The 13,896-nt window shown below is 38.9% G+C and overlaps 1 pseudogene; it reads left to right on the top strand.

Moving 5' to 3' along the window:
* Window positions 1–651: 651 nt before the first annotated feature.
* On the top strand, window positions 652–3,582 carry LOC113351814 (annotated as a pseudogene).
* The last annotated feature ends 10,314 nt before the right edge of the window (window positions 3,583–13,896 follow it).

The raw sequence follows: 13,896 nt of genomic DNA, 5'->3' as shown, positions 1-13,896 counted from the left end.
ACCTTTTACTCATTTCTTATCTGACTGAAACCACTGTTCAGCAAGAAGTTTGAATTGATAGTTATAAATGTCCGTTGTAATCTGCCAAAAAAAAAGTGGCGTAAATCGTCACTCAAATTATTCCCCGGCTAATGCGGCCATGTATGCCGACTTGCATATATGCTCATCATGCACAATTGAGTTCTTTTAAGTCGAATCTGGTTTACTTTAATGAAAATAAGTATCAGAGTTTCCTTTTCGTCTATTTAATTTTCCTGGGTTCTTGTTTTTTTTTTCTTTCTTTTTTCTTAAATTTAAAGGAAATAATCGAAAATTTTAAGATCAAGGCATAGGCATGCTGTACCATGCAAAGGATTAATCCATGGTACAGAAAACAAGCATAAATAACTTTCATGGAAATGGATCATGAGTTTGTTTGTTTGTTTCTATTGAGGTACCTGACTGGTAAAGCGGCCAAATACACGATATATATATGAAACAATATTCAAATCGTATGAACAAAATTAGTAAAACCAGCTTAGGTTGATTATTCTTAGAAATAGTTGGCTAAAGAACAACAGAAAATAAAACAATTACCAAATGAATCCATGCAAGTATATATTTAGTGATGAGAGAATATTGAGAATCTGTTCTCTAGTTCTTCTCTCTTAGGGAGCTTAACAAAGAAAGAGGAGAGAAACCTAAGGAACCTTGGAAATGACTGTAGATTCAACCGATAATGCCGCATTTTCGATCGACCATGCCTCCTCGAATTCAAAAGTTGAAGGTCTGATATGTTCATATGCATGCATACTGTTATAAACAAATTATATGTTTTGTTCAGGTTCTTATATATGATCATTTTTCTTTGCAGAAATTAACGATGCACCAATAGAGCAAGTCAGGTTAACGGTTCCAATAACAGACGACCCGACATTGCCTTGTCTAACGTTCAGAACATGGTTTCTAGGGATAACTTCATGTGCACTTCTAGCTTTCTTGGGACAATTCTTTGGTTACCGCCAGAACCCGCTTTCTTTGTCCTCAGTTTGTATTCAAATTGTTGTTCTACCTATCGGAAAAATAATGGCAGCAACTCTTCCGACGAAATCCATAACCATCCCATTGACGAATTGGAAATTTACGCTTAATCCAGGACCATTCAATATGAAAGAACATGTGTTGATCACAATATTTGCAAATACGGGATCAAGTGGTGTCTATGCTGTCAATATTATCACGATTGTCAAAGCTTTTTATCATAAGAACTTGCATCCTATGGCTGCAATGTTGTTGACACAAACTACACAGGTATTATATATAAGAACAAGTGGAGCATTGTTACAACCTTTAACTTAGTTACTGTATATACCATGCATGGTTGGAACTACAAAATACTTAATCGTTTTTGCTCATTTATTTGTAATTCAGATGTTGGGATATGGCTGGGCTGGTTTGTTCAGAAAATACCTTGTGGATTCTCCATATATGTGGTGGCCGTCAAATCTTGTTCAAGTCTCACTTTTCAGGTTAGTTAAATCTTCAATTTGGTGTTAGTTATAATCGTGTTCGGCACATTATATAATTCTACTTTTTGTTGTTTCTTATGCTTGATCGGTTGTAGAGCATTGCATGAAGTAGAGAGGAGACCTAAAGAAGGGCTAACAAGATTACAGTTCTTTTTGGGTGTCTTAGTAGCAAGTTTTTCATACTATGTAATCCAGGTTACTTCTTTCCTTCGATTACATCTCTATCCTTGGTTTGCTGGATATGGAAAGACTCAATCACAGCGCAACAAATTGGTTCTGGTCTCCATGGCCTTGGTGTTGGTTCATTCGCTTTTGATTGGAACACTGTAGCTAGCTTCTTAGGAAGTCCTTTAGCTACTCCGGCTTTCGCCATTGTGAACATATTTGCTGGCTTCTTCCTCATTGTTTATGTTTGCATTCCTATTTCTTATTGGAATAATATATATGAAGCAAAACGGTTCCCTATCTATTCCTCCCATGTGTTCACCTCTACCGGCGAGCCATACAATCTCTCACGGGCATTTAATGCGGATACGTTCCAATTCGACCAAGTTGGATATGATGCTTACAGCCCAGTTTATTTGAGCATTTTCTTTGCTTTCGCATATTGGTTAAGCTTTGCAACTCTTACAGCAACCCTCTCACATGTTGCACTCTTCCATGGAAGGTACGTACATTTCATTTCTCACATGTGCATGGCACTCTTCTATGCACACTTTTACTTTGAAATTCATGCGTTTCTTGATCATAATGAATGTACAGGACTATTGCAAAAATGTGGAGACAAACCAGAGCAGCGGTTCATGATAATATTGGAGATGTACATAATAGATTGATGAGAAGTTATGAACCAGTTCCTCAATGGTGGTTTTATACTATGTTGTTTATTATGGTGGCTCTTGCTCTTATTGCATGCGAAGGATTCGGTAGACAATTGCAACTTCCATATTGGGGAATTTTACTTGCTTGTGCATTAGCTCTATTTTTCACATTACCTATCGGTATAATCGCAGCTACCACAAATCAGGTAAAACTCTTAACTTAAGAGCAAATCTGTCTTTACCAATCAACAAGAAACTTATATGCAGCCTAAATTTCGCAACGATTGTCATGTCAACGTGCTTGGTATACAGCAATTTAGTGTTTTATGTAATGCTTGCAGGCACCTGGATTAAATGTGATCACTGAATTGGTTATTGGATACTTATATCCGGGGAAACCTCTTGCAAATGTGGCTTTTAAGACCTATGGTTATATCAGTATGACTCAAGCCTTGACTTTTCTTGGAGATTTTAAACTTGGTCATTACATGAAGATCCCTCCTAAGGCCATGTTTGTAGTTCAGGTTTTTATCAACTTCTGATCATCTTCTTCTTTTCCTTGTACAAACTTATATCTTCTCCGTCTTTTAAAATCCCCGGAATTAATAACCTGTATGTTTTGATTTGTTTAGTTGGCGGGTACAGTAGTTGCATCATCTGTATACTTCGGAACGTCATGGTGGCTATTGACAACGGTAGAGAACATATGTGATCCATCAAAGTTACCTGACGGAAGTCCATGGACGTGTCCCAGCGACGATGTGTTCTACAATGCGTCTATCATATGGGGTGTGATTGGACCATTACGTATGTTTGGAGCGTTAGGAGTATACGTGAAACTAAATTGGTTCTTCCTCATTGGTTTACTAGCCCCTGTACCAGTTTGGTTACTAACAAAAGTTTTCCCAGAGAAAAGATGGATTAGACTGATCAATATGCCTGTAATCCTAGGAGCTACAATGAACATGCCCCCAGCAAGGGCAGTAAACTATATATCATGGGGTGTTGTTGGAATCTTCTTCAACTGTTATATTTACAGAAAATATAAGAGTTGGTGGGCAAGACACAATTACATTTTATCAGCTGGATTGGATGCTGGGATTGCTTTCATGGCGTTATTAGCGTATGTGACTCTTCAAAGCAAAGATATAAATGGCGTAGATTGGTGGGGTTTGACATTTGACGATCATTGTCCCTTGGCTACATGCCCTACAGCTCCTGGGGTTGTAGCCCAAGGATGTCCTGTTCAATAGTGAAAGTTACAACATACGGAATGTAGGTACTTGAGTTTATGCGCTATAATGGCGTATCTTGTAATCTCTATTGTAATATCTACATGTGTATAAAATTAGGGTTGCATGTAAAGCTATGGCATGGTATCTGTATGTACAGTTCATAAATTAATTCTCTTTTAATAATATAGATAAAAAAAGAAGTAGCTTCAAAATTTTCTTCATCCACATGGAATTTGGTAACCCTGTGTGCTGCCATGAAGATTATGCATAAACTTTGCTAAATTAAGTAACATTGAAACTTCACTTTGTGTTTAGATAAACACTAATATTTGTGCACTTTTTCCTGACAATTTTCTTTCGGCATTAGTTGCCTTCACTTTTTCTCCTTTTCTATATTGATTTATTTTGTTGAAGCATATACAACTGGATGGCTAGTGTAATTTGGATAAGTATTCTGCTGAAAACATTAAACAAAACATAGATTCTACGATTACTTTTTAGATAAAGTCGTGATGCTCCTTACAGAATCGAAACTAGAAATTAGTGCCATCTTATTAACAAAACCAGTGACAAAACCCCTAGGTGAACAAACTAGTGATAAGAAAAAACCGGTCATATTATTTTTAATAAATAAAAACCGTTTCAAACAAAACTGGGACAAAAACCCCAAGCCAAATAATAATGTGTAAATTTAGTTTTTGTTACTTTTAAAAAATCCAAGCATACCCTTCGACCTTTTCTTCTTCTTCTCTGATTTCTTCTTTCTTCTGTCTCCTTCTCCCACCACCATCATCACCATCAACAACAATGGAACTGCACCAGAAGAACGACGCTGATTCGAGAGATGAAGAATTCGAGAGACGTTTTCTCTTATTCATTTCCCTAAAACTGAGAAAAGAAGAAGCAGCAGTTGCCGCTGTTTTATCTCCTGAAATTGAGAGTAAATATCGTTGCTGTTGATCGAGAATTGGGAGATGAGAAAAGGGTAAGATAGAGATGATGGACTTTGGTAAGATTCAAGATGGGTTGAATCTGAGATTGCAAGAAATTGGATCTGCATCTCGCCTGGGGTTGATTCAGAAATTGAAACTCAGAGTTGAGTTAGATTGAGAAGATGTGAAGATGGGTTCTGCTAGCTTCTGTTGAATTCAGTTGTGGAGTTTTGGATGAACTGAAATGGGGATCTGGAGAAATTGAGGGTTTGTGTTGGTGCTCTTGAAGAAAAAATTAGGGATTTTCTGTCAATTCGAGAAATGAATGAGGCCGCTGGTGTTGAGGATGGATCTGAAGAATGATGGTGGTGGAATTATGAAACAGAGATGAGAAGAAATCGAAGATGAGCTGCTGTGGCTGCTGGTGATAATGAAACCAGTTAAGCGGAAATGAAACTGTAGATGATCGAAATGATGCATTAATGAACTTGGCAAACTACGATTCGATTTGAGATGGGTTCTGGAGTCGCAAGATGTTGTTGCTGGGCATATTCAAATGAGAAAAGAATGAGAAGAAGATGAATGGAGTTTTTGGTGCTGTGTGTTGACTGAATTGATGCCTCAGCTGCTATTGAAATTGCAGGTGACGATGGATTGGTGGTACTACAGTTCAGTGAGGTGGTCATGGAAGTGAAGAGAATGAATTGAATAAGAAGTGCAAGTTGTGTTGAGAACTGGTGTTTAAGAAGATGTAATGTTGATGCTGCTGTTGTTACTGTGGTCTGATGGCAGAGATGTAGGTGCAGTTGTCTGGTGGTGTTAGCTCTAGCGCAAGGACTGGAATTACAGGTTAAGCCATGGATTGCTGGTAGGATTTAAAACAGTTGAAGCCTTGTGTTGGTTGGTATGCAGTATAAAGAAGATAATGGCATTGGCTTGTGAACAGAAATGATGCAGGTGGAGGTTATGGAGCTGTGAATGGGTTAAGAAGCTATGTGTCGCAGTGGTGGAATGTGGAGCTGTAGATGACAAGGAAATGGTGGTTGCTGCCATGGTTCAGCTGGAGCAGTGGAAATATAAACTTCAAGCACATTATAAACTTCAAGCACATTATAAACTTCAACTGGAGCAGTGGAAATCTAATAAGAAGAGGATGACAGACAATGCTGAAGATGTAGATTATATGGCCGTCGCTAGTATGGCAGAGGGGATGGTAGGAGCTTAGCTAGCAAATATTATTGAGGTTGTTGCCATTAATATGATGCGTGACGAAAGAACTGAGGTATATATAACCTGCTTTTTTATTTTAATCCATCTGTTTGAGTATATAGAATTGGTGATCTCGTAATTGTCTTAGTTATGAGGAAACTGTAGGATTCTTATTTTGTCTAGGTCACGCAAGTTAATGAATGGTAGATGTTTTAGCATTCTCAGTGTACGTTGGCATAGGTTTCAAGTATCTGAGGTGCACATCAATGGAACCCGCAGTATTTTACGAATATTGATACTCTAGAATAAAGCCAGTTACTTTCATATCCTTAAAACACAAACAAAGTTATCTTGTATCTGCTTATCTCTTTTTATTCTTCTCTGACTGAAAAATAGCTGTAGGTCTATATTTTTCAAGCACGAGTTTCAGAAGTTTCTTAAGTTTTATTAACTAATGAAGCTATCGTTTAATGTACCTTAACCAATAGACGATTTAGTCAAATTAGAAGGATCTCTAATGAGTTAAAAAGAGGGATCTGATTTTAAGTTGAAATGGTCAATGAAGCAGATGGTGCTGTTGTGGATAGACGGAGGATGAAAGTAGACCTGAGTTACAGCAGATGATGTTGTAAACTAGAGAACAAATGAAGCTTAAATGAAGTGCAGCTACTGATGAATACTGATGAAACCAATTATGGTTTCATCTTATTTATGATGAAACCATAATCGGTTTCATCGTATTTATGATGAAACCAAAATTGGTTTCATCTAATTTTTGGTCAGTGGTGGTGGTCATCGGCGGGTGTTGGCGATGTTGCTGGTTTTAGTCGGTGGTGGTTGGCGGTGGTCGACAATGGTGGTCCTGGCAGTTGATAATATGTGTTGTAGCATAGAGCATGGATCTGTGTTGTTGTAATGTTGTTGTATAGAGCATGGATCTGTGTTGTTGTGATGTTGAGAGAAACATGGATACATTAAGGACTGCTCTTGGGATGAATAAAGTTAATGAAACTTCTTTACTACAGGAAGAAGGGAAACATGAAACTGTTCTGGAAACAGTGGAATCTGAATCTGAAATTAGGTGAAAGAGAGGGTCCAAAAGAAGGTTTAATAGAGAAAAATGATGGCTAGAATTGAAATGGGAAGCAATTGCAGGTGGTGAATTGGATTGTTGGAGCTGAGTAGAGTCAGCTAGGAGATGTTGCTGCCGCTGCTTTCAGATTGGCAGTGTGCAAGTGTAGCTGCTGGTATTGTTGACATGGTTATTGCAGTGATGGGTTTGATATGGTTATTGCAGTGACAGGGTCTTGTGACCAGTTTCATTTGATGCTGCTAGTAAGCTCCGGTTGCAGCTGAAGTTAATATTATAGAGAAGGTGGTACTGGTGTTGGCTTTGATTTGGTTCTCTATGAAGAATGGTTTGAGCTGATGCTTGAGAATGGTTTTTAAGTACAGTTGCAGGTTGAGAGTGTAGAGAAGAACTGAGATGCCTATGTTGGTGGTGATTATGAACTGCAGCTGGTGATAATCAGAAACCATGGAGGAACTGGTGTTGCTCTGGTTGAATTAATATGGATATTGCAGGTCCAGTTGAAGATCAAAATGAGCCTGAGATGGAGCATTTGTGGTGTTCAGGTATGAGCTTGAACTGAAATGGAAGGCAGTAATGTAGTGGGTATGGGATTTGAAGTGAATTTGTAGTTGCAGGTGCAATGAAGTGCTGCAATACAATGAGGAATTGCCTGTAAACCTAGATGGAAAGATATACCAGGTGAAGCTGAGTAATGGGTCTTGAGACATAACTGGTGGTATTGCTGTTGAAGCGCAGAAACCAATTATGGTTTCATCTTATTTATGATGAAACCAAAATCGGTTTCATCGTATTTCAACAATGTATTTCTATCCATGAAGATGTATAACACCTCTTAAAAAATTTCTTGCAGGTGATTTCTCACGAAACCAAGATGAAACCAAAATCGGTTTCATCGTATTTATGATGAAACCAAAATCGGTTTCATCGTATTTTTGGGAGGTGGTGGTGGTGGGCGGTCGTGGTGCTGGTTTTGGTCGGCGGTGGTCGACAGTGGTAGTGCTGGATGGTAGGGTGGCTGGTATTGGTGGTGCAATTACGTAGTATCGGTGGTGGTGGTGGTGGTGGTGGTCGGAGGTGGTGGCGGTGGTGGTCGACAATGGTGGTGCTGGATGGTAGGGTGGCTGGCAGTGGTGGTGCAATTGCGCAGTATCGGTGGCGGCGGCGGAGCGGTGGTGGTCGGTGGCGGCGGTTGGTCGGTGGTGGCGGCGGGCGTCGGTGGTGGTCGGTGGTGGCGGAGGTGGTGGCGGTGGTGGTGGTCGGTGGTGCGGCGGCGGCGGGGGCGGCGGCAGAGCGGTGGTGGTCGGTGGCGGCGGTAGTGGTCAGTGGCGGCGGCGGAGGTTGTGGTCGGAGGTGGCGGCGGTGGTCAGTGGCGGTGGTGGCGGAAGGTGGCGTTGGCGGTGGTCGGAAGTGGTGGCGGTGGTTATCGGTGGCGGCGGTGATTATTGGTGGTTGTTTATTTCTTGTTGGGGGTGACAATATAATAAGAATTAAAATGTGGTTGATTTTTGTTTTTGTTGGGGTGATTTAAACTAGAAGGGTAATATAAACAGTTTATATTAAATGGGGTTTTTGTGAACAATTTGTTTTGTTGGAGTTTTTGTATATGGATAGTGACATCTTTGGGGTTATAACTCGCGGACCGTCTTATTAATCGCAATAAAATCTTATTTTAAAAGACCGGGGGTTACCGAATTCTAAATTCTCTAACATTTCAAACAATTATCTGGAAATCAAGCTTTTGATCTTGTTGAAACGTAACGCACAAGATTGACTGATACCTTCTGTCCGAAGGATATGTGGTTGAACCTAGCTCTTCTGTTTAAAAACCACTCGTATTTATTTTCAGATTAATTTTGTGTACAAAATAAGATCTTTAAACATGCTACGGGAACTTGGAAGGAAAGATGAAGTATGCCGGAAATATATATCCCAAACTGTGCGGGTTCGCCATAATCCGTCTAGAATCGGGTAGGATTAGGATGTCAATCTAAAGCCAAAAGAATCCTACCAAATTTTAAAACAATCAATCAAATCCTGTTTCTCTAGTCGTTAAATCTTGAACACCCATTTATTGATAGAATTTTCATTAAGTATTCATACATTTTAATCAAACATACAATACCAGGTAATCACCTGCATTATTAGCTAATTAAGAAAATTAATTAAGAGCAAACATGGATTCTTTCTGTTTAAAGCACTTCTTATTAGATTTATAAGATATTCTTAATTACTAAAGCAGTGATAAGGAACATTGGTAAAATAATTAATCATATAAAAAGAAATAAAATATTCTCCGTCTATTTGGATGGTTGTTGTGAATAGTCCCGGTCCAAGAGCATAGCTCAGTGGTATCCCATCAACTCCAATAAGGAGGAAGTCAGGGGTTCAATCCCCGCCGCCATAAAGGTTTGTAGTAGATTAGTTGTATAGTGGGTTGAGCGGTGTTGGGTCTGGCAGTAGGGCCAGTCCAACTGGCTGGGTTCGGGTAGGGACCTGGGTCCGGCTTTCGCGTATCAAAAAAAAAAATGTGAATAGTCCTCAAGAGCAGATTTAACGCCTATTTTCTTTTATAACGCGTTTTGATGCACATTTAGACGTCATTTTTTGGGTATAGAATTTTAAAAGTAGGAAATACCAATTGGTCCTACAAAAAAAATTTAGAGAGAGTCTAGTCCAATTGACCTAGTCAATTGTCTGTTTGGTCCTATTTGGTAATAAAAATTATAGTTTGGTCCTAGGGTGATGTCATGGATGATGTAAATGTCATCTTGTAGTGGGAGAAATACCCTTTTGGATAAGGACCATTGTGGATGGGGCAAAACGATTTGCTGGTTTTCACGGGATTGAGGAGACGACCGTACGAAGGAGACTCCTTGAACCGAGCGAAATGTTCAACCTCACACATATGCACTGCAAGAAGGGATTGCTTTGAATTCGAGAGATCAATCTGTAGTACTCCGTCCTAAACCAAGACAATGACCGTTCCAGAGCAAATTCGGTCACAAGAGAGGATGGGTTGATCTGTAGGAGGGAAGCTGAGAAATGTGTGGAATCAATGGTAATCAAAGATTGTGGGTGTGTTGTGAATTCTGAATAAGATAAGTTCTGAATGATTGAATCTCTGTTGAGAGTAATTACTCAGATGTTGAGTTAATCTCGTGTTGTCTGTGAGACGTGAGATCGTTGTATATCCAATCATGATTTCAGAGACTTATTTATATTGCTGGAATTATAGACACCATGATCCCATGAAATGTGAAGTTGATGGAATCAAAGAGTGGGGAAATGGAAATCGTGTTTGAAACCAGTTGCTCATCGTGCGGAGACTTGGTCGATTTTCCATCCACTACTTTGTTAACTCCTTCAACCGATTGCACGACTTGCTCACATTTCATCGTGTGTATGAACACACGTGCCGTAGACCGCCAGACCAAAACCCTAGTTGATATCCCCCCAAGTGACACAATTGATGTCTCGTGAACGTGGAGTCTGCAGGGTAGACGTGTATTTAGTCAGTTGCTGACTCCATAGGACGATGAGTCCATGTATGAGTTGAACATGATTTTGCAAAATGTTCTGAAACTCATGAATTGAACGTGTCCGTTGAGACAGAGGTGTAATTCTCACGTTGAGGTGAGGAAGTATTGCTCATTCGATGAATTATTGAATATTGATAGTTGAACCAATATTCCTTGGTTTGAGCAAATATTGCTCATCTGAGCAAGTGTTGCTCGTCTGATGAATTATTGGCAGCGTGACCGAAATAAAAAATTAATTAGAATACTGGTAGTTGAACCGAGTATAATAAATAAGAATACTGATCATGAGATCGTCGTAAAGTTATTAGTGTTCGAGTCGGGAATTATGATCCTTGGACTCAGAAACCTTAATTTGATCAATTGATAACCAATTGATGGTTTATTTGAGAATTAACCATGGAATGAAGGAGGACCGGCTACATGAGACCGTGGGTCGATTATGTAACGTCCATATGCTCGCGTGAGCAAAATACCAAGATCTCTTGAAGAGTTGGTGATTTGTTGATGAAAGAATGATTAAATGCTGGTTTAATCATTTATTCGAAAAATGCTCGTCCGAGACTTAGGTGATAAAACCTAATTAATTATGGAGAGGTGAGAGACCGACCAAGGGGTCCAGAAACCGGCCCTGGATGGTCATGGGATCGAATGATGATCACTTCATGAAATTCCAAAATTATTTGGAACAGTTTTGGACCTAATATGTGCAATTGCGCAAATTAGGTCAAATCATGAAAATATGCGGGACTGGCTCATTGCGAGCCAAAGAGCCAACCTTAGTCGGTCAAGGTAACATGATCGCGTCGTCAACACGTACGTGTCTCAGTCCTGAGAATTTTGATATTTTCTGGCGTGCGTTTGAGCAACCATTTGAGAAAATATGACAAAATCAGGATTTTGCTGAAACTGAGGAAACTTCATGAGATGAAGGAAAATAATTATAAAATGAAGGAATGATGAAGCGTGGGACCGCTGAGGCTAAGGCATGGATGGCCGTCCAGTGACCACGGTCCCGTGGTGCTTTTCCTAATTTTATATTATTTTTCATGAATTTATGAAAATATCATGAAATAAAGGAATTTATTGAAATTAAGGAGTTTCCTTGAAGTTTCCATGGTATCAAGGAAGCAAATAATATTAAGATAATAAAAATAAGGGCGTGTGAGACCGGCTAGGGCATGGCTGGCCGGCTTGGGCCCGGTCCCACGAGTTTCCCTAATTTTTATGTATTTTCCGTGTATTTTTCCATGATTTGAAGGAATTTTCCTAATTTGAGAGAAATACCATGAAATCAAGGAGTTTCATGGGATGAAGGAAACTTTAAAATAATAATAATAAAATAAGGGGCGTGTGGGACCGGCTGGGGCCCGGTCCCACGAGTTTCCCTAATTTTATATTATATTTTCATGGTTTTGTAAAAATACCATGAGATTAAGGAGTTTTCATGAGATTAGGGAAATAATAATAAAATAATGAGAAACCATGAGGTGTGGGGCCGGCCGAGATCAAGGCATGGTCTGTTGGCCAATAATCACGGCCCGACAATGTTTTTCCCAATTTTATATTATTTCCTTGGTGAGAAGGAAACACCATGAAACTGAGGAGTTTCCTCAAAACGAAGGATATTTGTTCAAATGAAAGGATTTTCATAAGATCAAGGAAAATAACAAAAATATGATAAATATAAAAATGGCGTGGGATTGGCCACGGCACGGCCGACTGATCGATGAGCCCAATCCCTTGGCGCCCTGGTCAATAATTTAATTATTTATTATTTTCTTTCCTATTTTGCATAGGTTCATCGTTTCGTCGTATTTTGAAATACTCGTTCGTGCGGTGATTGTTAGTGTATCATCGTTGAGTACACTTATACCTTTTGAGCCGGGGCTTACTCAAAGGTAGCTCAGATTCCCGTGCGTTGAATATTTATTACTAACCCATGGAATTCTGCTGGGAATAACCATAGATTGAAGTAACGAAATACTGTGAAAATATTTGAATATTTTCGGAAATTCAGTGGATGAATCCAAGAATTTAGGAATAATTAACTTATGGCTCTATACTAGCAGAGCATGCTGTCTAGGAGCATTAATTATTCTGACATGATCTTGCTGGAGCTTCATATCCTTTATATAGTCAGGGAAACTCGTTGTTTGTATCCTGAAGAAGTTATCGCTCTATACTAGCAGAGCAAGCTGTCTAGGAGCCTTCAATCTCGTGATTCTATATAGAAATAATTACTGAAGTGTTCAGCATTCATGAGATATGCCGTTTTCCAGCCGAGAGACTACATATCCACATGTATTCTGAGAGAAAGTATTCTCAGTCAGAGATTCGATGAGAGACTCGTGTCTCAATACTTGCGTCTGATTGCTGGATCAGAAGTTCGTATAATTATGGGTTTACGATTTTAGCCTTTGTCGAAAATCCACCATCTACATTAAGTCCCCTGCTTAGTGAGGAAAGCCGTGTTCCTCAGTCAACATTGAATGGTGATTTTCCGGTCATAACAATATAAATAATTGAACTTAGTCGTAAGTTAAGACGTTACCGGATTTTGATAGTACGGGAAAACCATGACTTGAATGAAGATCCCAGTGGCATGATAGAGCATCATCTAATGAGCATAAATTGGTGTTGAACCGCTGGTTTGGACGATGGAACCTTGATCGTTTAGGATTCGCGGGTCGGGCCCAAATAAGGAAATCCTTGCAAAATTAGGTTTTGGAAATAAAAATTGATATAAAAGGAATTAATCCCCTATTTTTTAATTTCTGCTTCACACGACCAGCACCTTAATCCCTCCAACTCCTTCACGCCCGTGCAAAGAAAGTAAATTTTTTTTTTTACCGGAGCTTCGCCGCCGTCAGACCGCCGCCGATCGTCCGTCCTGCCAATTCCGGCCACCGACTAGGTAAGCCCGTTTTTTTTTTGCTGATGTTTATGATTTTCATGAGTTGTGCATGCCTTTATCATAATAAAATTATATACATGTGCATATATGAGTGTGAGTTTCGTTGAAAACTCTCGTTTTTGAAAACGTATGTTCGTTTGATCGTTAGTTTGAAAAACTAATAATAATCCCTGATTTAGGATAGATTTTTAATATATGTAGACCTAGGTCTAGTGATAATTTATAGTTTATGGGATTTCATGTGAATCAAAGTTTTATCATAAAAGAAGTGAGTTTTCACATAACCGAAATAAACCTTCGTTTTAGAGGATGACGATAGTACGAAGGAAATGTTTTTTTTTAATACATGAACTTGTGTCTAGGGATAAAATTTTATTTATAAGCTTTCATGTAAATCAAAACTTTATTTTATAAGGTGTGAGCTTTCACAAAATTGAAATAAACCTTCGTTTTAAAGACGAACGACGATACGAAAGAAAAGAATTTTTTTTTTTATATAAAATCATGGTCTGTCCATGAAAAATATATTTGCATACAAAACCGTGACATGCTTTCACGAAAAAGAGTGTACTTTTTTTTTTTGCGTGAGTTGTTACTCACTAAAAATAAAACGTGAGTTATTATTTCATGTTTTGTAAACATATA

The sequence above is a fragment of the Papaver somniferum genome, chromosome 2 (assembly GCF_003573695.1).
Source record: "Papaver somniferum cultivar HN1 chromosome 2, ASM357369v1, whole genome shotgun sequence".
In the NCBI taxonomy this organism is placed as follows: domain Eukaryota; kingdom Viridiplantae; phylum Streptophyta; class Magnoliopsida; order Ranunculales; family Papaveraceae; genus Papaver; species Papaver somniferum.
This window is presented reverse-complemented; position numbering and strand designations above follow the sequence as displayed.